The sequence below is a fragment of the Xyrauchen texanus genome, chromosome 22, assembly GCF_025860055.1.
Source record: "Xyrauchen texanus isolate HMW12.3.18 chromosome 22, RBS_HiC_50CHRs, whole genome shotgun sequence".
Classification (NCBI taxonomy): Eukaryota; Metazoa; Chordata; class Actinopteri; order Cypriniformes; family Catostomidae; genus Xyrauchen; species Xyrauchen texanus.
This window is the reverse complement of record NC_068297.1, coordinates 17,459,590-17,484,000: the sequence shown is the minus strand read 5'-3', so window position 1 is coordinate 17,484,000 and position 24,411 is coordinate 17,459,590. Positions and strand designations below refer to the sequence as shown.

The 24,411-nt window shown below is 37.6% G+C and overlaps 1 long non-coding RNA gene across 1 annotated transcript; it reads right to left on the bottom strand.

Moving 5' to 3' along the window:
- Positions 1-7,539: 7,539 nt before the first annotated feature.
- On the bottom strand, positions 7,540-12,814 carry LOC127662104 (uncharacterized). The gene is made up of 8 exons (XR_007972850.1): positions 12,763-12,814; positions 12,020-12,060; positions 11,651-11,848; positions 11,364-11,515; positions 9,644-9,736; positions 8,746-9,142; positions 8,207-8,343; positions 7,540-7,775 (listed from the first exon to the last, which is right to left on the bottom strand). It is a non-coding gene; the product is annotated as an uncharacterized LOC127662104 (long non-coding RNA).
- Positions 12,815-24,411: the final 11,597 nt, after the last annotated feature.

Here is a 24,411-nt window from a genome sequence, read left to right as displayed (position 1 = left end):
TGTCAGTTTGTCCAGATACTCAGGTGACATTTCACCCCACACTTCATGTAGCACTTGCCGTAAATGTGGCTTTCTTGGCGGGCACTTCTCACACCCCTTACAGTCCAGCTGATCCCACAGAAGCTCAATGGGGTTAAGATCCAATTATCTTTTCCAATTATCTGTTTTCCAATATCTGTTTTTCTTTGACCACTCTGCCCGTTTCACACATACTCCGTTTGCAGTGCGGTGTGTATTTTTTTCCGTACCCATGTTAACAGGTTAGAGCTTTTACACTGCACGCGGATGCAGTCCGTTGATCCGTTCCAGTTGCGGTGTGTATACAGCAGTGCAGCGATTGTTTCCGCACCGAGTCTATTTTTGCTGTGCTGCACCGCACTGAATTAAAGTGGCAGGGCATTGTTCACATTAAAATAGACATAGATTGTCAAGAAACTGGGTGACATGGATGACAATCGTCTCATCGTGGAGGTGGAAAAACACAAACTTCTTTATGACCCGCAGGATATGTTGTACAAAGATTTTAATGCCAAGGAAAAGGAATGGGAAGCAATTTCCTCAGCTATTGGTGTCGATGGTAAGTTTTAAAATGTTTGTTTCAAGTGCGATGTTTACATAGGCCTATGTAGGCTATTTAAACTTGTTTTAGTTGACCATCTAATGAATATAGAAAATGTATTTATATGATTATATGATTTTGTGGCACACAGAAACTGCGGATCAGTAGCGCACTGCAAACGCAGTATATGTGAAAGCACTATAGCACATGCTGCTCCTGTACCGTATACGCACCGTATAAGCACAGCAAACGAAAACAAAAAGAAAACGTTATGCCCGTTATGCATACTCATGTGTGAAACGGGCATAACGTTTTCTTTTTGTTTTTCTGTTTCAAAAGTGGCTTTTTCTTTGCAATTCTTCCCATAAGTCCTGCACCCCTGAATCTTCTCTTTACTGTTGTACATGAAACTGGTGTTGAGCGGGTAGAATTCAATGAAGCTGTCAGCTGAGGACATGTGAGGCATCCATTTCTCAAACTAGAGACTCTGATGTACTTATCATCTTGTTTATTTGTACATCTGGGCCTTCCACATCTCTTTCTGTCCTTGTTAGAGCCAGTTGTCCTTTGTCTTTGAAGACTGTAGTGTACACCTTTGTATGAAATCTCCAATTTTTTTTTAGCAATTTCAAGCATTGTATAGCCTTCATTCCTCAAAAAAATTATTCACTGACGAGTTTCTAGAGAAAGCGGATTCTTTTATGCTATTTTTGACCTAATATTGACCTTAAGACATGCCAGTCTATTGAATACTGTGGCACCTCAAAAACAAACACAATTACATTGCTAAGCTTAATTTAATGAACCAAAGAGCTTTCAACTGTGTATGATATAATAGCAAGTGATTGTCTAGTACCAAATTATCAATACAGCATGATTACTCAAGGATAAGGTGTTGAAGTGATGGCTTCTGGAAATAGTGCCTGTCTAGATTTGATCAAAAATTACTTTTTTTTTTAAATAGTGATGGTGCTGTTTTTTACATTAGTAATGTCCTGACAATACTTTGTGATCAGTTGAATGCCACTTTGGTATCAATTTCCTTCCAAAACAGCAAAATCTGTACATCGGTTTGTGTGTGTTTACATATGTATATATATATATATATAATCCTATATATATATATTAATACTTTTTGCTAAAGCTTACATGCCAAAGTGACACAGTAGGTTTGTGTTTTTATTTTGTTGCACATAAATGCTGTCATTACCTGTTCTTCTCATCCATGTTGAGCCTTAACAGATGTCAGTGCAGTAACATATGTCCACACTCACACATAGTTCCTTTCCAATGTTCTAGTCTGTTTTTGAAAGCGACAGGCATCCAGATGGAGGGCCTTTTATCTCCTATAGGTGCAGGGCAGCATGCCTACCATCTACAATGACACATTTTATTTGAGCCAGAATGAATAAGAGACTTTTCTGCATGCTGGATCAAGGAGGGCCATTTGAATCTTTGATGCATATAATCTACTTGTTTCTTTATTCAGGTCACCCATTATGATCTCCCATTTCATCAGGGCAGTTCTGCTGCAAATGCACGTGATATTCAAACAAGCACATGGCTAGATTTCTCAGAAAGGTTTGTTCGGTGTTGAGAGAGACAGAGGAATGAAACTGTTTGTAAAAATATAAAGTATATAGAGTTGACTTGTCTGAAAAGCTTGACTTATAAATGCATTTATTCACTAACATTAATAAACCTTTTTTTTCTTATTAAGGTTTAATTTTTTAAAAAGGATTTATGGGATGTAATTAATACATTTATTAAATTATTCAAAGGTTAAGTGTGTATTTTCTGTGCCACTAGTGTCACCATATGAAACAATTTACTACTCTTTTCAAATAGATTTCCCAATTGATCCAATATTGTGGTGTCTGACTGACCGGTATGCTCAAACAAACGGAGCAATGTTTTGATATCACAAGAGTGTTAAACCTTTCGGGGGAATCAACCATAATGAAGTGTTACCATCTAAAACATACACACTTTCAGCTTTAAACATTTATTTTCTTGATTGTTACTCTAGGCTATATATTTTTAAATTGCCAGAAAAATATTATGGTTTCAAATATTTGTATGATTTCTCAATTTGCTTTATTAAAATGAGAAAAACATGCAAAAACTTTATTTAAACATAATTTCATTGTGTGCACTCCTGTAACGGTGTTGACAAAACAGGCAGAAACAATGATAAAGTTAAGATGAACCCAAGTGCAGTTTATTTCTTAAAACGTGAAACCAGAATCCCAAACTATAAATGTGAAAGGTCTTTTTTTGTTTTGTTTCCTAACTAAACTAGACTTGATATAACTTGACTATGGCTACGACTAAGACTAAGACTAAAGCAAAACAAAAAAAAACACGAGATTACAAGTACTCTGACTTGAACAAAACTACAAGGTACATGTATACTGACTGGACTAAACTATGGCAGAACAACAAGGTTACACGTACAAAGGCTAGGCTAGACTAAACTAAACTAAACTATAGCTGAACAACAAGGTTACACGTACAATACCTGACAAATGACAAAGGCAAACATGAGGGTTTAAACACACAAGACATGGGTAACAAAGGCCAATAAACAAACAGAACTCTAAAACAAGATAACAAGACAACTAACTAAACCCAATGACAAACTAGAACTGAATCAAAAGTAATCAAACAATGAACCAATGAAAACCAGACACATAAACATGGAGGGAAAAGAGGATATGACAAAACTAAGAAACAGGAACTTAACAGGAAATTTCAAAATAAAAGTACACAAACTAAAGTCAACTGAGAATGTCACAACTCCATCTAGGTTTACTTATTTCAATTGTGCTAGGACTACATAAATATGTTTTGTTGCTCTCAGTGCCCACATCCGAATATGCATACTTCCATACTACATAGAATGCCAAAATGAGTAGTATGTCTGATTCCGCAGTATTCATAAAACAGTAGGCAATTAAATATCCAGATTACCACCTGCAGCCGCTGAGATTCTCAAGTGGGCATCCACTAGATGCATTACTATCCCATAATCTGAGAAGGCATTACATTCAAAACACGCATTTATACACGCTAGGGTGATGACCAAACACAGAACACCTGGGAACAAAGATGGGAACACATGGCTGTGATGAGGGCAGTGAATCATGGGAAGTGTATTTTGTGGGTAACTAAGAACAGATGACAAAAAACAAAAAAAACAAAAAAAAAAAAAAATTCAAAATAAAAGTCCTTGGAACAGAAAGGTGATAAAACCGTGACAGAGGTTACCCCATCTGCCTCTACCCTCCCTAGCAACCGGGACAATTTGGTGGCATAGGAGACCTTTCTGGAGTCAATTAGAACGCCCTGGATTTGAACTCACAACTCCAGGGGTGGTTGTCTCTTTTCAGGGGTGGCTCTTTTCAACTGTAAGTGCCAGTTATATTAAGAAAGTTGTTCCTAGTGATTCAATTGTACTTGTTAAACAAAGCCGAAGTTAATTATGTTCACGGTTGTTGTAACTACGTCATATATTCGGGTCACGGGAAAAATACCCATATTCCCAGATTAAGTATTGTATGTCCGGGAATGTATTTGTAGTACTCTATGCAATGAATCTGAATTGTTGCTAGTTAGTTTTTAGCTGCAGGAGGTTAAATAGGTTTTTCAGATCAAGTCAGTGTTGTTTCTGCCAATCAAAGAATTTGGGTAGAGCTCACAATTTAATTTAATATTAAGAAAACTAAATTTCAGTTTGTGGAACCCTTACGCAACAAAAATATATTTCTCAATATATTATGTGACAATATATTTCATGTGTCTCCATATATTGTGAAATTTACACAGTAATATATCATATGATATATTATATAATAATATATTATATATATGTAAGTATATATTGCAATATATGGGACAATACTGCAATTATTGCCGTTTTCATATATTGAATAAATACATATTATTATACTATTTAATATATTGTTATGTATATTGAAATATGTCCCACATTATATGAAATTATATATTGGAAGAAGCATTGTATATATGTGAAAATATATATGTAAAATTATATGAGCTAATATACTTCAATGTACAAGATAATATAATCAGATTTATATGGGAACATATGTCTTAAATATGTTGAAAAATATATTGATTTATATTACATAATATATTATATATAATTATCATATTATATATTGTATACATGGTAAATATGAAATAATCTAATCTACAATGTCTGTCATATATTTTAAAATATAATAGATTGAATAAGACATCAATATAGTTCATATTAACTGAACTATGAGGTTTATTTCAAAAGCAGCAGCTGAAGGGACAGTGACCTGAGAACAAACAGAATGAAAGGCATGTCACCATGGTTCCATCTGAAGCTTATGTACACATAATGTACATAATGTGCTCGGCAAACGGCAAGCTAGTTTGCTGGTAGGGATGTGCCATATATGCCATATCATAATTAGTTCAAGGCTATAAAATCATTGTTTTTTTTAAACATGTTAAATAGATGGCAACAACAACTATAAATGAACAAAAATACTTAAAAGAATTAATAAAACATTTCCTAAAGGACAACTGTTCTTCATTGTAATAAAATAAAACAGTCTTCAGTGCAACAAAAACAGAACAATCCCTCAGTGGAAAAAACAGGACAACAATCCTTTAGTGCAGTATTATGGATCCCGCATGCTAACTTATCAAGACCCACTCTGATTGGCCAGCCTTGGCCAGTCCTTCAGTTGTCCATGGATTTTTTCTTCTCCTGGTGTCTTAACTCACAGATCCTTTTGTTTATGGCCGTTCGTATGTCTGGAATCTCTGCCCCTGGGTGTTGCTGAACAACTGCATCTGTAAGAAAAGAAAATAAGAAGGACATCCATAATGTTAGCCTCTGATTGTTGCAAAAGATGAGGTGGATCCTAATACTGGTATTATTTTTCTTATATGCCTAGTCCTCGCTCTTCAGTGGGTTACCTGTAAATAGTTCAGTCTGAATCAGAATTGGCTTCTCAAGCAACCAAGGAAGGAGTTAGGAAGGTTCTCCAAGGGGCTTTTAGAGCGAGGAGGTTATACTACTGTATCCACTTTGTTTTCCAGGAAGTATTGTGGTCAGTGAAAGCAACTGTACTGCTGTAGCCAAGCGTTTGCCTATGGGAGGTCTAGGGCTGGGCGATAAATCGATTTTATCGATTAACTCGAATGTGTAGTTTACCCGATTGTTTTTTAATGAAAATCGGTTTTCTCTTTAACAACCGCCGACGCGCCCATCTGGGCTCCCGTAGTTCCGAATGGGCTCAGCGCTTGCCATGATAGAGATACACAAAATACATGGCAAAAGAACAAGACCGCGGCAGAAGCACACACGCCGAAAACATTTACAAACTGAATCTGCCTGGCCGCCAACTCTCACGAGTTCACTGTGAGAGACGCAATTGTCACTTTTTACACGTTCTCACGCCACACATCCATTTTCTCACGCAGAGAAAAATCGCGAATCAAAGAGGACACTGACACCGACATACAAGACGGAGCAGGTTACTATTGATATGAAACAGATTCTCAGCTCTCAGATTCTGTCAATTTTATTACGAAATTCAAACAATAAACACCGTTTTGGCGCTTGTAAATGTGACGTGAAAGATCACTGACAGATCTCAGTTCAAGCGGCACGTGAACCGATCATCTGTAACTCTTTACTACTAACTTACCGAAATGTAGCTAATAAAATCGATCGATCAGTGTTTTTCAACCGCGTAAAGATGTCCATAAAACAGCTGGAGAACAACATATGTCACGTAACATTTACCTCAGGATCAGAAATGCCTTTTAATGACCCATAGCACGCATGTTAGTTGGACTTAAAATAATTGCTATAGAGAGGAGTATTTTGCTGAATATGATAACTATATTACACATTTATTATATTTTACCTATATCATTAAAATATTATAACGTTGTGTTGTTATTATAAAAAACGCATTACGTTTAATTTGAGTTAGTTTTAACCTTTAATAATACCAGCTGACAGGGCTCTCTGTATGTTTACAGCATTAGGTGATTTATTTATTATTATACATTATACATTAACGTATCTACTGTACCAAATATTTATCCAAAGGAATTGCTATTGAATCAATATCAGAATCAAATCACAAGAATTGAATTGAAATTGTGAAATTTGTGTTAAGCAATAATAAAAAGAGTAGCATACCAGTCACATGTAAACATTGTGTTTACATAGTTAATAAACTTGATAAAATTATGTTTAGTTACCAAATAATTTGACAATCACAATAAACTTATTGTGATGCAAGTTTTTTTTTTTTTTTACACATCCCCCCCAATCCCAATCCACCCATTTTATGTTATGTTACATTTACACTATTTACAATGACATGGCCTGCCCTCCTTTAATCCAGATAATATCCCAGAAGGTAATATCAAAACAAAATAAAGTTACAACTTGTTTTGAACAATTTCTTTGTCATCTGCAGATTGATTTTAAGTAGGGAGAGAAAAAAGCCTCATATTCGCTTTCACCTCCATTGCTTGAGCTCTCTGTGATCTTGTCCGAAATGAGGGTCCTCACAGCTGCTAAGAGTGATGGAATTTCTGGAAAATATGGCCCACCGAATTTACCACAACAGGACTCCAAACAAGTTGTAAATACATAACATGTAAAAAACTAAATACACCTCCGCTCATTTTTTGGTGTCTCAAAGTGTAGCAAAATGTGTTGGTGAGGGGTTCTGAAAGCATTACAGGTTTTCTGCCAGACCAATTTTGCCTCAGTGACGCTACAGTGTTTAGCCCTAGGCTAAATTTTTTCCTACAGGAAACCCTATACTACATCAGTAGATATCCCCTAAAAATGTAGACACAGATACATCTCTAACAATAACACCAAAAATAAGGAGACAGTGATTTATTCAATCTAAAAGAATCACTATTTTAATCTAAAAGAGATAGTTGCCTTTAACTGCCATTTTGCGCAGCCTGGTGTTCTCCTTATGTAAAGCCTTGACTTGGGTCTCAAGATCTTTACTGGCTGCAGAAGATCCTGGTCATGCAGTCTTTCATTCTCCTCCCTGAGGGCCCTGATCTCCTCCTCAAGAGCCTCTAAAGCAGTCCCCACTGGGCTGTGGTTAGGTTCTTCTTGGGGAAGAACGTCTAATTCAGACTGTCTTGCAGCTATGAGTCTGTAGTTTTTCTGTTGGGTAAAAATGATCAAATCAATTATGTATGAAACAATACACACAAAAGTTAGGAAAATGAAACCAAAAAATGATTAAAATTAATAATTAAGTTTAATAGGTTCCATGGCTAGACTCTGTTTAAATTCATAGCTGTAGTACTATAGTTCCTTATTTTTTTTTTTTAAGTTGCCAGGAACGTTCTTGTACAACCCAGCAGCGCTACCATATACAGACACACAAACACTGATGGGCAATTTAGAGTCACCAATTAACCTAACATGCATGCAACCTTTGGCCTGTGGGATGAAGCCAGAGTACCCAGAGAGAATAGCAAACTCTGCTGTGAGGCGACAGTGCTAACCACTGTCAGAAATATACAAATATATACAGACAGAAATGTAAAAATATATGATCAAAATAGCTGTCATGAAAAGAACCCTATTACCTTTTTTGCAACTTGTTCTACAGTTTCCTCCTGTGTGTCAAGGTAAAGTTTGTTGGGTACCCTCTTTCTCTTCATGCTTTTTGGTAGGTCCTCTTGCAAGAGTTTCTGCTCAGCAGTCTTAAGTGTATACTCCTTTTCTGTTAGTAAGAAATAGTAGCAAGACTTTAAAAAAGAATTTAATGCCTAGAAACAAATCTATGTGGCTTACGTTACACTGTAAGCCCTTACAGGTTGATTGAACTTAAAAAATTTATGGAAACTCGTTGCCCTAAAAAAGTTAATTTTGTATTGTTGAAAAAACAGCATATTTTAAGTTTAATGAACTTAAGATTTCAAATGCATTTAATTGAAAACTTTTAGTTCATTGAACTAACAGTTTTTAATGCAGTGCAATTGAAACTTTAGGTACATTAAACTTAAAATATGTTGTTTTTTCAACAATACAAAATTAACGTTTTTAGGGCAACGAGTTTCCATAAATGTTTTAAGTTCAATCAACCTGTAAGGGCTTACAGTGGTGAATATTCCCACCGAATTACCTTCAGAGCCATGAGGCTGTCTCCAAACCTCAACCGATTCTGAAAAGAGAACCAGAAGAAAAATGCATTTACCTGTTTACATGGTAAGCTGATTTGTTACAGCCAGAATCTTGCCCTTCAACTCCTTTCCTAAACCTAGCAAAACTTGCTGAATGAAAAGAAAGGTGTTGCCCATGCACTTTGGGTAGTCTAGGTGCAGTGCGTAAGTTAAACCAAAAAGAAGACACATGGCCTGGGGTATGTTGTCTAAATTGTCCATTACAACATTCCCCTCCAAGATGATTCCCACCGAGGATGGGTGGAGATGGATGGACAGGGGTTGCAGAGCCACATCTTAATTTTCTAAGCTGAGGATTCCAACTGGCACATGTTGGTACGAGTCTCCATCATCAGAAGCCTGGACAAGAGATTGGAGATTACTAAAATACATTTTAGCAGTGTACAGTTTTTTTCTAGATATTAATTTTATTGGACATTTTTTTTGTTTAGTTGAATGCAAGCATATTTTTTTGTGAATTATGTACACAGGTGTATCCAGGAATTCAGTTATATTTAAACATTAAGTATGTTTTTCTTTTGCATACAAGTCTTTGTATATGACATGAATTACTGATTAAACTAAAACGTTATGAGATTAACCTTAATTGTATTTTAGTGTTTCAAAGGTGTCATGACATTAATTTAAATTTCTCCTGAATGATTTAAAATTAAAACTTCCTCCTCACTGACACTCATTTCATTCAACATTTATGTCAAATATAACTGTTAACAATATAATTGTTTTTGGTGTTTTTTTTTATTGTTCTTACTAACATAAATGCACAGTAAGGGTTACATATTTCCAGCTGAAAATATTATAATAAACCTATGACAGTAAAAATGCTTTAATAATACTTACAAAGCATGCTTTGAAGAACTCAGTTGGGTCATCACCAAGAAGTACTGGAAGCCCTCTCATGGCAACACATCGCATGTCAACGAGATCAGAGGTCTGAGGTGTGGTGATTGCAGAGAAAACATTGTTGACAAATGATACATGAAAGGAAGGCAATTTCTATGAATCATACTTTTGACTGTTACTTAACAGTCTTAAAGGGTTAGTTTACCCCAAAATTAAAATTCTGTCATTAATTACTCACCCTCATTTTGTTCCACACCTGTAAGACCTTTGTTCATCTTCAGAACACAAATTAAGATATTTTTGATGAAATCTGAGAGGTATCTGACTTGTCCATAAACAGCAATTTAACCAGCACTTTCAAGGTCCAGAAAGGTAAAGATATTGTTAAAACAGTTGAAGTGCCTGCAGGGGTTTAACCTTCATTTTATGAAGAGACAAAAATACTTTGTGCACAAAAACTAAAATAACAACTTTATTCAACAAAATCCTCTCTTCTGTGTCATTCTCATACACTGTTTACATTCAGAGCTTCCAGGTTCTACATCAGAATGTCGACTCATTATTGATGTAGAACCTGGAAGCGCTGGACATAAGCATTATAAGAGAATGACACAGAAGAGAGGATTTTGTGCACAAAAAGTATTCTCGTCCCTTCATAATATTAAAGGATTAATCCATTTTCAAATAAAAATGTCCTGATAATTTACTCACCCCCATGTCATCCAAGATGTTCATGTCTTTCTTTCTTCAGTCGAAAATAAATGAAGGTTTTTGATGAAAACATTCCAGGATTTTTCTCCTTATAGTGTACTTCAATGGCCTCCAAATGGTTGAAGGTCAGAATTACAGTTTCAGTGCAGCTTCAAAGGGCTTTTAACGATACCAGACGAGGAATAAGGGTCTTATATAGAGAAACGATTGGTAATTTTCTAAAAAATACAAATGTATATGCTTTATAAACACAAATGATCGCCGTGCAAGTGCTTCTGTCTTCCGTATACTTCAAAAAGCTTACGCTGTATGTCCTATGCCTTCCCTATTCAACTTACAAAACGAACGTGGCGCCAGTTCCGTTTTTTTTTGTGTAGAACATACAGCAAAGCTTTTTGAAGAATACGGAAGATGGAAGCACTTGGAAGGCGATCATTTGTGTTTATAAAGTATACAGTTGTTTTTTAAGAAAATGACCAATCGTTTCTCTAGATAAGACCCTTATTCCTCATCTGGTATCGTTAAAAGCCCTTTGAAGCTGCACTGAACTGTAATTTCGACCTTCAGCCGTTTGGAGCCAATTGAAATCCACTATAAGGAGAAAAATCCTAGAATGTTTTCATCAAAAACCTTAATTTCTTTTCGACTGAAGAAAGAAAGACGTGAATATCTTGGATGACATGGGGGTGAGTAAATTATCAGGAAAATTTCATTCAGAAGTGAACTAATCCTTTAAGGTTGAACTACTATAGTTGATATGACTATTTTAACAATTTCTTTACAATCTTTCTGGACCTTGAAAGTGGAGGTCTATGGAATGATATCTAAAAATATCTTAATTTGTGATCTGAAGATGAACGAAGGTCTTACATTTGAGGAACGGCATGAGGGTGAGTAATTAATGACAGAATTTTCATTTTTGGGTAAACTAACCCTTTTAAAAATAATCATATCAGACTGCATTTTAAAATTAAGCAACCAATGGCATCAACTTAAATGTACAAACCTTGGCTTGTTGCAGAAGATCGCTCAAAATCTGCCCGGCGAGATCTCTCTTTGACCTGAAGATCTGAATCAGTTGAGGACAGTGACGATCAAGAGACCCATAAAATTCTTGCTTAAGGTTCTTCCCAACCACCGGTTGAATTCTTGATACACCTGAAATAGTAAAGGAAAAAAGCATTTTTTACGAGAACTGTCAAAATTGAACAAATGTAAAATTAATATCTAACCATCATGTTTATCAATACTCATTTCAGTACAAATGTTGCAAACATAGGCATTTCCCTTTACCTGACTTTCTCTAAAAAGTCTGGCCAACGTTGAAGTATTTGGCTTACTGGAGGCTTGTTGATCACAACATACTTTCTCCTCAAGGAGAGAGTCATGTCCATCTTCTGATTAACAAAGACAGCATCAGGGTTTTTTCTCTTCATTTCATCCACCAATTGCTGTCTTTAAATTTTCCCTCCGATTGTTGTTTTTCAGTTGCTGTATGAAAACGGGATAAGTGTATTTTAAGGCTATTGAAAGACTTAAAACTACATAAACATTCTTGATATAGGCATGGAAAAGGCTGGCTTCTTGCATAGCTCCCATGTTTAAGTCTGTAATGTTTGAACAAGTATCCCCTTTTGTCACAAGCAAATATGCAATACTTACATTTCCAGATCATCTTGATTAGCCTTGCTTTGAACTTGAATCTGCAGAGTAACAAAAAACATTAGATTGCTTTTTACATATCAAGAAAAAAATTATATCTTTTTTTATCTGTTATCTACAAAATTTATATCCAAAATAAAGTACTATCTAGCTATCCATTTATTTATTTAGCATGTCATGATACACTAGACTCGCATTAACTGAAATGTACTAGCTAACGCCACGCTGATGAGCACGAGGAGGTTGCATTTCTTTGGCTAGACTACTACATGGGCTAGTATTTCTTGCGGGCAGTCGAATTTCAACTTAAGCTATTTGTTTAATACTTCACTCACAAAGAAATGTAAAAAATTCTAAAAGGTTAATGATAAAGTTGCGCTGTATTTAAGCCATGTTGAACATTTCTAATATGGCAAACCGCCAAGATGCAAAAACACCATTGAAAAAAGATATCGTTTTACACAACAGACGACATTTTCGTTCATTTGTTTAATGAGAATTATTGATCAAAAAAGGATAAGCATTAGATTTTAAATGTGACGATCCCAAAGAGCATATGTCGTATCAGAACTAACTTAAAAAAAGTGTCGGTTGCGACTGATCGATACAACACGATGGCGAACGTTAACATGTAAACACAGCCTAAACTTACATATAGTTTTACTGGCTAAATCTTATACATCTCATTTATCTATGTGTTATAACGTATTCGCTGTTTCAGACCAAAATGTACTACTACTCACCAGAAAACGTGCAAGATGAAAGTCCAGATGACCAGATGAAAATACGCGCTCCATCCATGTCTGACGTTAGTTCAAAGAGCCAATCAACATCTTCCTTGTATTGCGTTGCATTGACAACAGACTAAAATAAGCTAAGTTAAGTACATTCAATCTAAACAATTCAATAGAATGAAAAGTATCACGCAAATCGTACAACAAACTAAAAACATGGAGTAATTGTGCAAACATTTTGGAGTTTATGTTTATTGTACCTAAGTAGTTTGAATTAAAACAATTTCAGGGATAACAGTGTACATCAAATACTGTATTTTTCTGTCAATTTTTGTGCTGTTTTTACAGTTTTTTGTATTGGTTTCCCCCTGCTTTTTTTATAAGTTTACTCTGTTCATTTTAACACGTTAAATTTTGCTGCCATGTACAGCCGCTAAACTGATTTTCACTGTACAATGTTATTGGCTGACTATGTTGACAGTTAAGTAGTCTTATTAACCCAAATCTTAGCTGACAATCTTCAATTTAGGACTTTTAAAGTAAGTGTTTAATTAATGTTTTACTCCTAAATAAAAATTCATACTCATGTGACTAATGGCCCTTAGCTAGCTTAAAGTTCAAATGAAGCGGGATCGTACGTGACGGCCGTTAGCTAGCTCATCACTGTCCCGATCCCATGTCCACATTGGAAGCTGAGCCAATTTAATGTATTTTTTTCAGTATTTCTCTGGCGATATTTAGTCAAAGGCATCTGGGCTTGGTAATAATTTTTCAAGATTTCTTTTCTCTCATTGGAACAGTTTCATCATCTCCCTCATCAAAACTTTAGTTCAGCGTGTTGAGGTATTTAAAAAACTTCTTGATTGATTAAACCCCTTCCTGTCTTTCTCCATTCCTTTGCAGCTCCTCTATAAGTAAGCATAATTCCTTAATCAAGCAGCTACTGAGAGCAAGTTTAGTCTTCATTAGAGGACACAGATGAGGCATCTGTGGGGAGATTAGACCTGGTGTGAGATGGCACTTATTCAAACCCCCTGTTACTCTTTTCATCAGCTTCTGTTTATGGAATGAGAGAGTGATGACAGAAGGTGCTCTTCTGGCTTAAGGCTCTACTAATTGCCCAAATAGACTGGCTGCATAACAGGGGACAGTGTGAAGATTTGACACTCCATCTTCATATGGCCTAACTACAGCTTCACCTCTGGAGCTAGTCAAGCATTTAGAGGGATGCTTTCTGTTGGCTCAGATGCCAGTGCTTATGAAACGTGGAGTTTCATTTAGACAAGTATGCAGGCACGTGCACACAAAGACATCAAAGTGGGCTTGAGCACCTGCCCTTTATCTTCTTTGAGAGAAAGTACTTTTTCTGTTTTCTTTAAATAAAAAAAATATGAATGAATGAATATATATATATATATATATATATATATATATATATATATATATATATATATATATATATATATATAAAACAATTAGTTCCGGTCCTCAAATCTGATTGGACGAGAGATGTTCCATGAGCACTGATGGTCTGACAGCATCAGCACTCGGACGCTTCACTGTGTGTGTATATCGCTCCGCTTGTGTTCGTGCCATTCTAAACTAAAGTGTAAGTGTAGTGCATATGTGTTATGATTTTTGTCTTTGTCTTTATTGTTGAAATTACATATGTTAGCCAGCAGGTGGTGGCAAAAGATACATTTTGTGTGTAAAATGAGCCAGATGGTGACACAAAGTGAATCCGTCAGTCATTGTTTACATAGAACAGCGCTCTGTGATCGCTCCTATTACCTCTACATTACTTAAGGTTGGACATTTAAACAGCTTTAAATGAACAATTTCAGGATTAAGGCTCATTGCAGCTGAGAGACACAACAGACTGTTTGATTACAGAACTCGATGCGCTTACCAAGTATCCTCATACACACTGTTTAAAAATGGTGGAGGACATCGCTGTTTCTATAGTGATCTACCCCCGCTTGGACGCTATTTTTCTGCTGAGAAAGCTGGACCTTCAGAACACTGACAGCATATCTGCTTGGGAGTGGCAACAGGTGATCTCTCTCTCTCTCTCTCTCTACACACACACACACACACACACACACACACACACACACACACACACACACACACACGACAAATACACATAGACACGCACACACCCATCAATCCATCCTTGTTTATCCAATAACTTGTTAGAAACAGCACAAGCCGTGATACTATTTCTGAAGTGAACTTTTTGAATTAATAATGAAAGCTTGGATGCATCATTTGTTTTGAACCAGCAACCGTAATAAAGTAGTTCCATGCACAAATGCGTTTTTATGACCTTACTTGGTTTTTCCTAATTTTTAAAACGTACTTGTTCATTAAACTGTTGTTTATAATGTTGTATGTAATTATCCATGGCCGAATCACAGCAGTGCTGATGTAGGGCCATGTAGCACTCTTGCTCGTGTGATATTAATTATATATTTATGTGCACAGCTTCCCTGTCAAAGGTCTGGAGATGAGAATTCTTTGTCAAGTTTCCCTCCCAGCTCCTATCCCAGTTGTGTTTTTCTTGGCTTGTGTGGAGGTGAGTGGCGATGAACAAAAGACTAACATACCAGTGCCTCGACTTTACTGCTGATTAGCCAAAAGACAAATATAGTTTATAGTACTCATGAGCTACTGTAATACATTTTCTAAAGTTTAGCTAAGACAATATATCATGGCAAGGCAGGCTAATGTACTGTATTTAATGGAGATACTACACGTGAATACAGTAAATATGTGTCTAATAACGTCATCACAATTGTCACATTGATATGCAAATTAGACGTTAACCAATTAAAATGCGCTAATTTGCATACATTTGACAAGGCACTGCAGGTGAATAGGATAAACAAAATAACTAAAGCATATCGCCACAGAACTTCCCCAGTTAATGACTTACATCAAGAGTCTTTTCCCCTGAAATGTTATGTTTAAATATGCAGATTAGCTTGTTTTGGTTAATTTAGAAGAAATTTAGAGATACAAACAGACGGAGGGTAGTAGGCTTAAAACAAACACCATCTAAATGTGTATTTAAGTTTTCTTCCCATTTGAGTAAAAGAAGACATGGAAGCAAAATAGACCAAAATCTCAGTACTGACCACTACCCTCTCCTTGGTACAGTCATTTATTCTAAATATATACTTGAAACTAGTAACTAGAAGCTAGATAGCTTGCTCACTGGGGTTATTAATACAATTATCATTTAATTATTTTTAAACACTATTAAAAATCGTATTTTATCTAAATTACACAATGATGATTAATCGACTTTATAGACATTACAGTTTTATCGTCTGTTAATGCTGATATTCTGTAAAGCTGCTTTGAAACGATGTGTGTTGTGAAAGGCGCTATACAAATAAAATTGACTTGACTTGACTTGACTAGTAGCATTGAAAACATGCACATTGTGGCATAGTTTCCTTTGCTGTTGCCTGCTCTTGCGATAATCCTAGTGAATACTAAAGAAGACCAAGGTCTCTGTGTGAACTGATTATTTTATAGAAATCTGTTGTGTATGAAACAATTGCGTGAGTGTGAAGGAATTAAAATAAATTGGTAAGGAAGTCAAAGTTGTGTTAATATATTTAAAGTTTTGTTTAAAAACTTTTTAAAATAAATGATTATGAGAAATGCCCTTTTTTTCCACTTGAGCCCCTGCCCCCCCAAAATGTCTTTGTACGTCCCTCCAAGTATGGGCACCAACATAACATAAAGAACGAGGCTAGATCTTTATAAGATGTGGTACAGCTTTTATTTACCAAGCTGAGTTCTTCACACAGTACTCTCAAAAGCTCTTTTTACACGTCATTAAAACTTTACACTAGCATTGTAATGATATCTGATTTTGCTTAGTTTCAAAGCATCAAAATTCATTCACTTCAAGGATAATCTGTTAATTAGTGTTAACAATACACAATCCGACAATGTAACAATAATAGCAAGTAAGCCAGAAGTTGAACTAAAGACTTATGAATTGTCTGATGAATGACATATTGTAATAGTCTACTGTTTCCCCAAATGCTACATTCCACACCAATTAAAAAAAAACTCAAGCATGTTTCATTGCTACCATATAAATTATACTTTAAATCTAACAGCCAAAGACCTTAGGTTTTATGTGCTCTGATTCAGTGGATTTGCAGCGCATCTTTTGAAATTACATTCTTAAGAATCTTTATTTTGAAATCTGTTTTTTGAAAGGCCACTTTCTGAAAGCAATGTTGAAGACAAATGTTTTTAAAATGGCAGAGTATGGCATTTTCTAGAGTAAATACAGGCCGGACCTAAAAAATATCTACTGTATTCCTAGTTTTAAAACGAATCAATTTTATGGGTCTGTGGTGAACAATTGGACCAGATGACCTTCTATGAGCTAGTTTATTGCAGAGCCCCTACCTACCTGTCAAGGCAAAAAAGAGTGGGTCCATTTTGATTGGAACGTGGCATGACCAACACAAAAAAATGCCAAGAACAGCCATCGGATAAGCTGCTTGGACAACTTCCAGATACTTCAGAAAGCAAAGCCCCGGTCCTTCCAACATGCTGGAGAAGACTTCTCATTGGTTCATGAGTGGTTCCTTAGCAACCTCTCAAACCCCCATCCTAAAGTTTGCCCTAGGAGGTGAGAAGGCCAATACATTTCTTCAAGACCTCTCAAAGTGGCATTAACCTACCATGTGGCAAACATGGTACGTTAATCGCATCCTCCCCAACTCGAGCCCTGATTATTGGCTCAACAAGTGTGTGTGTGTGTGTGTGTGTGTGTGTGTGTGTGTTTGTTGCTGCATTTCGGGGGATTGAAGGGGCCTCCCCCACCCCTGGCTGCGGCCATGGCCACTCCAGACAGTCGGTTAGAAGCCTCTCCTCCCCTCAAGGTCGGCGGCCATACCTCCGATCTGGCGAACGGGCTTCTCCGTCCCCTGGTGAATGGCCGTGGCTGCTCCGTTGGGGTGGATGGTAGTGATGAGGACTCTATTATGGCACATCCCACCTCCTTCCCGGGTTCGGCACCAGTGTAAAGGAGTTAATGGAAAGGAGGAGGCGAGAACCAGCTTGACGATATAAATAATAGTTTAATATAAAACTGATCTATAAAGACAAACACACACAGCTGTCCGTAAATCTCTCTCTCTCTCTGTCACACTGCCGTCTTCGGTGGGCCTATATCCCTCTCGACAGCTAATTAGCCCGATTAGGGGCCGGGTGTGCGGAATCATGACCCGGCCCCTCCCTCTGACCTGCCACATTGACGAATGGGTAAGGAATCTTTACTTATGATAGATGATCTGAATGAATTTATGCTTTTATATATTCTCACTGTCAACATAATATGAAAGAGAAATGGACTGATTTTTATGTCTTCCATGGCTGCAGCAGTGCACATGTGCTGTGCTGTACTTTTGTTTGTTAATCTAACATGTTGGAAAGTCTGGTATTCTCACTTTGTGATCATACATTTTTGTTGAATATGATGTAATTTGTGGATGTTCTGTAGGCAGGTTCCTAATAGGAATAACAGCTTGGAGTCATGGCTCTGGGTTTGTTTTAAACATATAGCCTGTGATCAATGACTTTGATTAAAAATTGTAATAGCATAGAGCAGTATTACTAAGGAGGATTGCAGATGATTGTCTACAATGGTGGAATAAAGCTGTCGGTAGATCTGAAATGTATTCAATCAAACTCATTTGATGCTCAGGCATACTTTTTTATATTTTTTAACAAACAATATTGAAAGGCTTTTACTTAATTTAAAAATGGACTCTTTGCCGATGTATAATTGAAACATATTTTAAAGTGCATCCTGTGTATTAATGTGCATACATGGATATACTGACCCTATAGAACCGCCCCTGAATATCACTTCTAAACCTCATTCCAGTGACCTTGGCATTAGTGTATACTATCAGTTTATGATTTTCTAATGTTTTTTAGATTGCATAACCTGTGAATCAAATGTCTTGCAAATACATTTTGAGTTATTTGTTTAAATAGAAATCATGTTTTCACCTAATTAATTAACAGAGAAACAGCAAATTCATCTTTCATAAGGTAATAGTCATATTTTGCCATTGCTACGTCCAACAATCACTTACATCCTATTCATTTTATTTACCTATTCATTTATATTATTATTTTAGCATATTATTACCATTTTTAGTTTTGTTACGTTATTCTTGTTTATATTTTTGTAAATAAAATAAATTTTATTAAAACAGTGTGTTCATTGTTTTGATTATACAGAAGAGTTCTAAAGGGTTAGGCCGAATCTCATGAATCCTTCAGATTAATCAGATGATCAGCTCCCTCCAATTTACATAATTGTAATTTATTCAATGGTCCATTTGGATCATTCTTTTACAGTTAAGGTGAAACACTTTAGCTGGTGCCCCGAGGATGGAGAAAGGGGTTGTCTGATATTAATAAACACGCACACACGCACACACACACACACACACACACACACACACACACACACACACACACACACACACACACACACACACACACACACACACACACACACACACACACACATGTTCTGTTTCCATGTTTTATGGGGACTTTCCATAGACATAATGGTTTTTATACTGTACAAACTTTATATTCAATCCCCTAAACCTAACCCTACCCCTAAACCTAAACCTCACAGAAAACTTTCTGCATTTTTACATTTTCAAAAAACATAATTTAGTATGATTTCTAAGCTGTTTTCCTCATGGGGACCGACAAAATGTCCCCACAAGGTAAAAAATTTGGGTTTTACTATCCTTATGGGGATATTATATATTTTATCCTCACACACACACACACACACACACACACACACACACATACATCAGACCTTAAGTGACGTGTGATCAAAAATCAAAACATACTTAGGTGTCTTGTGTGAGGCCCAGTTCATTTCAATTGGTTCCATTGTGATTCTCACTACAGGTCTATAATTGAATCACAGACATATTTGATAGCATGCTTGTCATTCAGTGCACAATCATCTGCTCTGTAATGAAACACTCTTGTCACTGAACTGGTTTTATATATAAGTTGAGTGGCTTTTTATATTTTATTAATCACAGTTCCCCACTTTTTATTTGAGTGTATGACTTAAAAAGGATAGTTATCCAAAAATGCTGTCATCGTTAACTCACTTTTCTGTCTTCATTGGAACACAAAAAGAGATCACCATTAAATTCTTTCATTTAATTTTTCTTTCCATACAATGATAGTAAATGGTGACTGAGACATCTCCTTTGTATCTCCAAAAAGGGTTTGGAACAACATGAGATTGAGTGAATGATGACAAAATTAAACATTTTTGGGTGAACTATACCTTTTAGACCATGTGTAAAATTGATAAGCTTGGAATGCAAGTACTTCTAAAACAGAAAAAAAAAAAAAAACTTTAAAAATAATAATAAAGGTTAAACAAGACATTCTATTTCAAGTGCAAGCACCTTTTTATTTCCAGAAATGCATTTGCTTGAGACGTGTGAACAATCATTTGAATAAACTATTTGGCTACACATCAAAGGCACATCAATTTTGTTACAATCACATCTTTTTTCCTATTTCCTGCCCACAGACTCCACTCTCCTATTCTTCTTTATCAAATTGTTCCCAACACTCATTGTGAGGTGTTGGTGGTGCAGACATCTGGAAGAATGATGCAGCTTCCAACCTGGTGAGTCGCTCTTCTTTTTCTAATTCTCTTTGAAAGTGAATTTTGCATTAAAATTAAATAGAAACAAGCAGCAAAAAAGAACCACAATAACAAAAGCACCAACTGTCGACTTTTATTTTAAGCTGTGAGTGTAACACACATTTGTGATGAAACTTTGAGGTTTGGAACACTGGATGTCTTTATAGGATGTTTAGAGTGAAGAAAAAGGGAAATGTCTGCTGATTAGAGGAAGCACCTGGGTAAAAAAAGGAAAAAAGCTGCTGATGTTCCCGTTGCCATGGTGACTGGAATAATCAAACAAAGTGCATTTGTCCATTTCCTTTCTAGAATGTATCAACTCTGCTATTCTACTGCCTATTTTTCTTTCAGTCCAGATTGGTTCCTGATTTTGCCTCCCTTCATCTTGCTTTACTGTTTCACACAAGTTCAAAAGACGTTTAAATGGTTAGTTCAGCCAAAAAAATTTATTTGTCATCGTTTACTCCCTCATATCATTCCAATTCAGTATTATTTTCTTTCTTCTAAGAGAAAAAAAAAAAAGAGTTCTTAGGAAATAGGTCTTAGCAGCTCTTTTACATACAGTGCACTGAAAACCCTATATGCAAGTAGACTTTAGTGATGTCCGATTTTTTTAACGAATTGTACTTTTTAGCCGATTCTCAGCAAGTAACCGGTCGAGCCAATTCACAAAATCGAACTGAATGGAACTTTAGTTCTGGGCTGATGTTGCAAGACGGACAGCTGAAGTACTTGTACTGGCTACGCAGAACGTCGAACTGTCCGACTCAAAAAGAACGGAATAACCTGGTCCCACTAACTATCGAAGTTTGCTGAGTTGCTATGTGTTGAGACGTTAATGGCAGTAGCCGAAAAAAAAATAAATAAATTTATAAACCTATTTTTGTTTGTTTCTGTGTTATTTCAGAATTATTCAATAATATTTGCAAATGAAGGTCTCAAGTCTTAAGTAGGCATTTTTACATGATGATGTTACTCATACAATTATTAATAATATATTTGTTCCCTTTACAAAAAGCTTCACTACGATGTTGCGCTGCTAAGCGCTACGGGGGAACAGCTTTAGCTGTGAGCCGAGCTGAATAATGTGTGGAACACGTCAATGAACATTGACCGGAATTTATAGCCTCAGCTGATGTAATCATTAGATGCACCTGAGGCCAGGCTATAAATGGATACGTCACCAGGTGTCGTCAGAAGTGATTCTGTTTCTGTGTGTTTCACACACCCTGTCAAAACTTTCTTTCCTCTGTTAGGAGATAGAATCAGTTAGGCAGCGTGCAGTGAACGTTGTTCTATTTTTCTCTTCTGTTTAGAAAATATGATATATTTCTAAAAAATAAATAAAAAAAAAAATATATATATATATATATATATATATATATATATATATATATAAAAATATATAGATTTTCTTCCCGTGTTCACATACCCTCAACGTCATTATATTCGACTATCGTGGGTGCTGAGGCACGGGGGTATTCAGTGATGCCGCCGGTCGAAGAGACGCTTGCGGGCTATCTCTCGCCGGGCTCGGCATCGTCACTTAAGAAGCCCTCTCTCCCCTCAAAGCCTTGTAGCACAACCTCCACTTTAGTGGGAAGGGCTTATCAAGCAGCAGGTCAGGCTGGTGTTGCTCTGCACACTATGCTGTTTTTTAGGCGTACCAGGCTGACCTCCTGGACGACCTGAGTGTGGGTTCTGCGCTTGACGAGCAAGCCTCAGACCCACCTTGGTCCTGACTGAAGGGAGGCTCAAAAGCAAAGCTTGGTGAGTCGTGCTCCTCCTCCCAGGGATTGGGGACAGTCTCGCCTCCCTCGCCAGCCCCCGAAGCAAGACCTCAGGACTATAAATTCTAGTAAGAGAAAACCCTGACGGTCTTGCGCCTAGATTAGGGGGGCGCGTGCTTCACTTCACCCCTTCCGGTACCCCCTCGAAGCCCCTCCATTCCCGCCACCTCTTGGTGTTTCGGGTTGCAGAGGCTTCCGTCAAAATTGGGTGTTTTCGCTGTTCCTGCATTTTATTCAGGACGCGAAACACCCGACAACCCCTCAACAGGAAGTGTTAAAACATAATACCCTTCTCAGAGATCCTGGCAGCGTGGAAACTTCTGCCGGATATATTCTTTTCTGTGGGTCTTATAAGGGCGTCAGGATTTAATTCTCTCGCCGCTTTTCCGTGTTTCAACGGCGTGTTCTCACTACCGTAAACCGGATTTCTTTTTTGTAAAAACAAAAAAAACAAAACTCAATCTCCTGGTTAAAGGGGCCATGGTATGTGTTCCCCTTCCAGAGAGAGAGTTAGGTTATTACACTAAATACTTCCCGTTTCCCATGGAGGGTGAGGGGTGGCGTCTGGCTTAGATCTTAAAGCTTGAACTACCCGTGGGTGTTCAAGTCCAAGATGATGCCTGTCAAGACGGTCGTGTCTCAAGCCCTACAACTCGTTTGGCTGGTCACCATTGATCTTATGATGCACTTCTATACTTCATTTAGAAGTTCAGCCACAACATGGAAAGTTCCTGAGGTTCACTTCCGGGGGTGAAGTCTTCCAGGGTCAGGTTCTTTCACTCAGCCTAGCCCTTTTTACCCGCACATTCACAATGCATGATGTAGCGCTGGCTCCTTGCGACTCCGGGGCATCTGCATTCTGAATTACGTAGACGACTGGCTGATCCTAGCGCAGTTCCAGGAACTGGCAGTTCAGCACAGGGACATCGTCTTAGCTCATCTGTTTCTCTGGGGTTGAGGCTCAACGCCAAGAAAAGCGTCCTCTCTCCCACTCAGAACACTGTCTATCGGGGCATCGTATGGAGTTCAATCACAATGCGGGCACAACTGTCTCCCGCTAGGATTGAGTCCATTCAGATCACCCTGAGCAAAGTCAGGCTAGGTCAAGGTTGCACTGTTATCAGTATCAACGATTTCCAGGTCTCAGGGCGAACGCGTCCACGGTGATCCCTCTGGACCTTCTGCTCATGAGACCGTTTTTGTTGTGGCCAAAAGCCAGGGGATTTCTTCCAAGGGCCAAAACCCCTAGGCTAAATAGGGTTACGCGCCTCAGGCTTCGTTCCCTTTCTATGTGGTTCAGACCCCGGTTTTCTGCCTTGGGTCCCACTCTAGGTGCGTCTTGTTGTCGCAGACTGCTAACGACAGACGCCTCCCTGACGGGCGGGGTAGCGGCCTTAAGTGGTCGTCCAGCTTAATGGGTAGGAGGGTCGTCAGCTCGGTTGTCACAGTCACTGTCTCGGGTTGATGGCTGTATTTCGGGCCCTGAAATACCTCCTCCTGAGGCTGCCATGTCTTGGTGCGGGTGGACAATACAGCGGTAGCCTCTTACATAAATCTTCAAGGAGACCCACGTTCTTGTCAGCTGTATTTCTGACACGTCGGATTCTCCTTAGGGCCCAGGGTAAGCTCCTGTCACTCAGGTCAGTTATATCCCTGGATGCCCATATACGGGAGCAGATTTACGGTCCAGACAGGAAATACCAACGGGGGAGTTAAGAACTCCACCCTAAGGTAGTAGTTGCCCAGAGTTCTCCAGCAAGGGTTTTTGCCTCTTACTGATAGCACCGCGCTGGCCGAACAGGGCTTGGTTCTCGGAGCTAATCTCTTCACTCGACGACTCGCCTTGGGCGATTCCGAACAGGAAGGATCTTCTATCTCATTCACAGGGCAATATTTCATACCTGCCCCGAATTGAGGAATCTTTCATGTTTGGCCCCTAAGGGTACCAACTGAGGGACACAGGGCTTTCTCCTGAGGTTATCGAGACCTTTTTAAATGCCAGGCTTTTTCCACTTGGAACAAGTTTGGGTGAGATCTTAGGGCAGAAGAGGACCTCTTCGCCTCTATGGATAGCGCAATGTCTCCTCTACTTCTCCCTGAAATCACCCAGCCCCCTTGGGT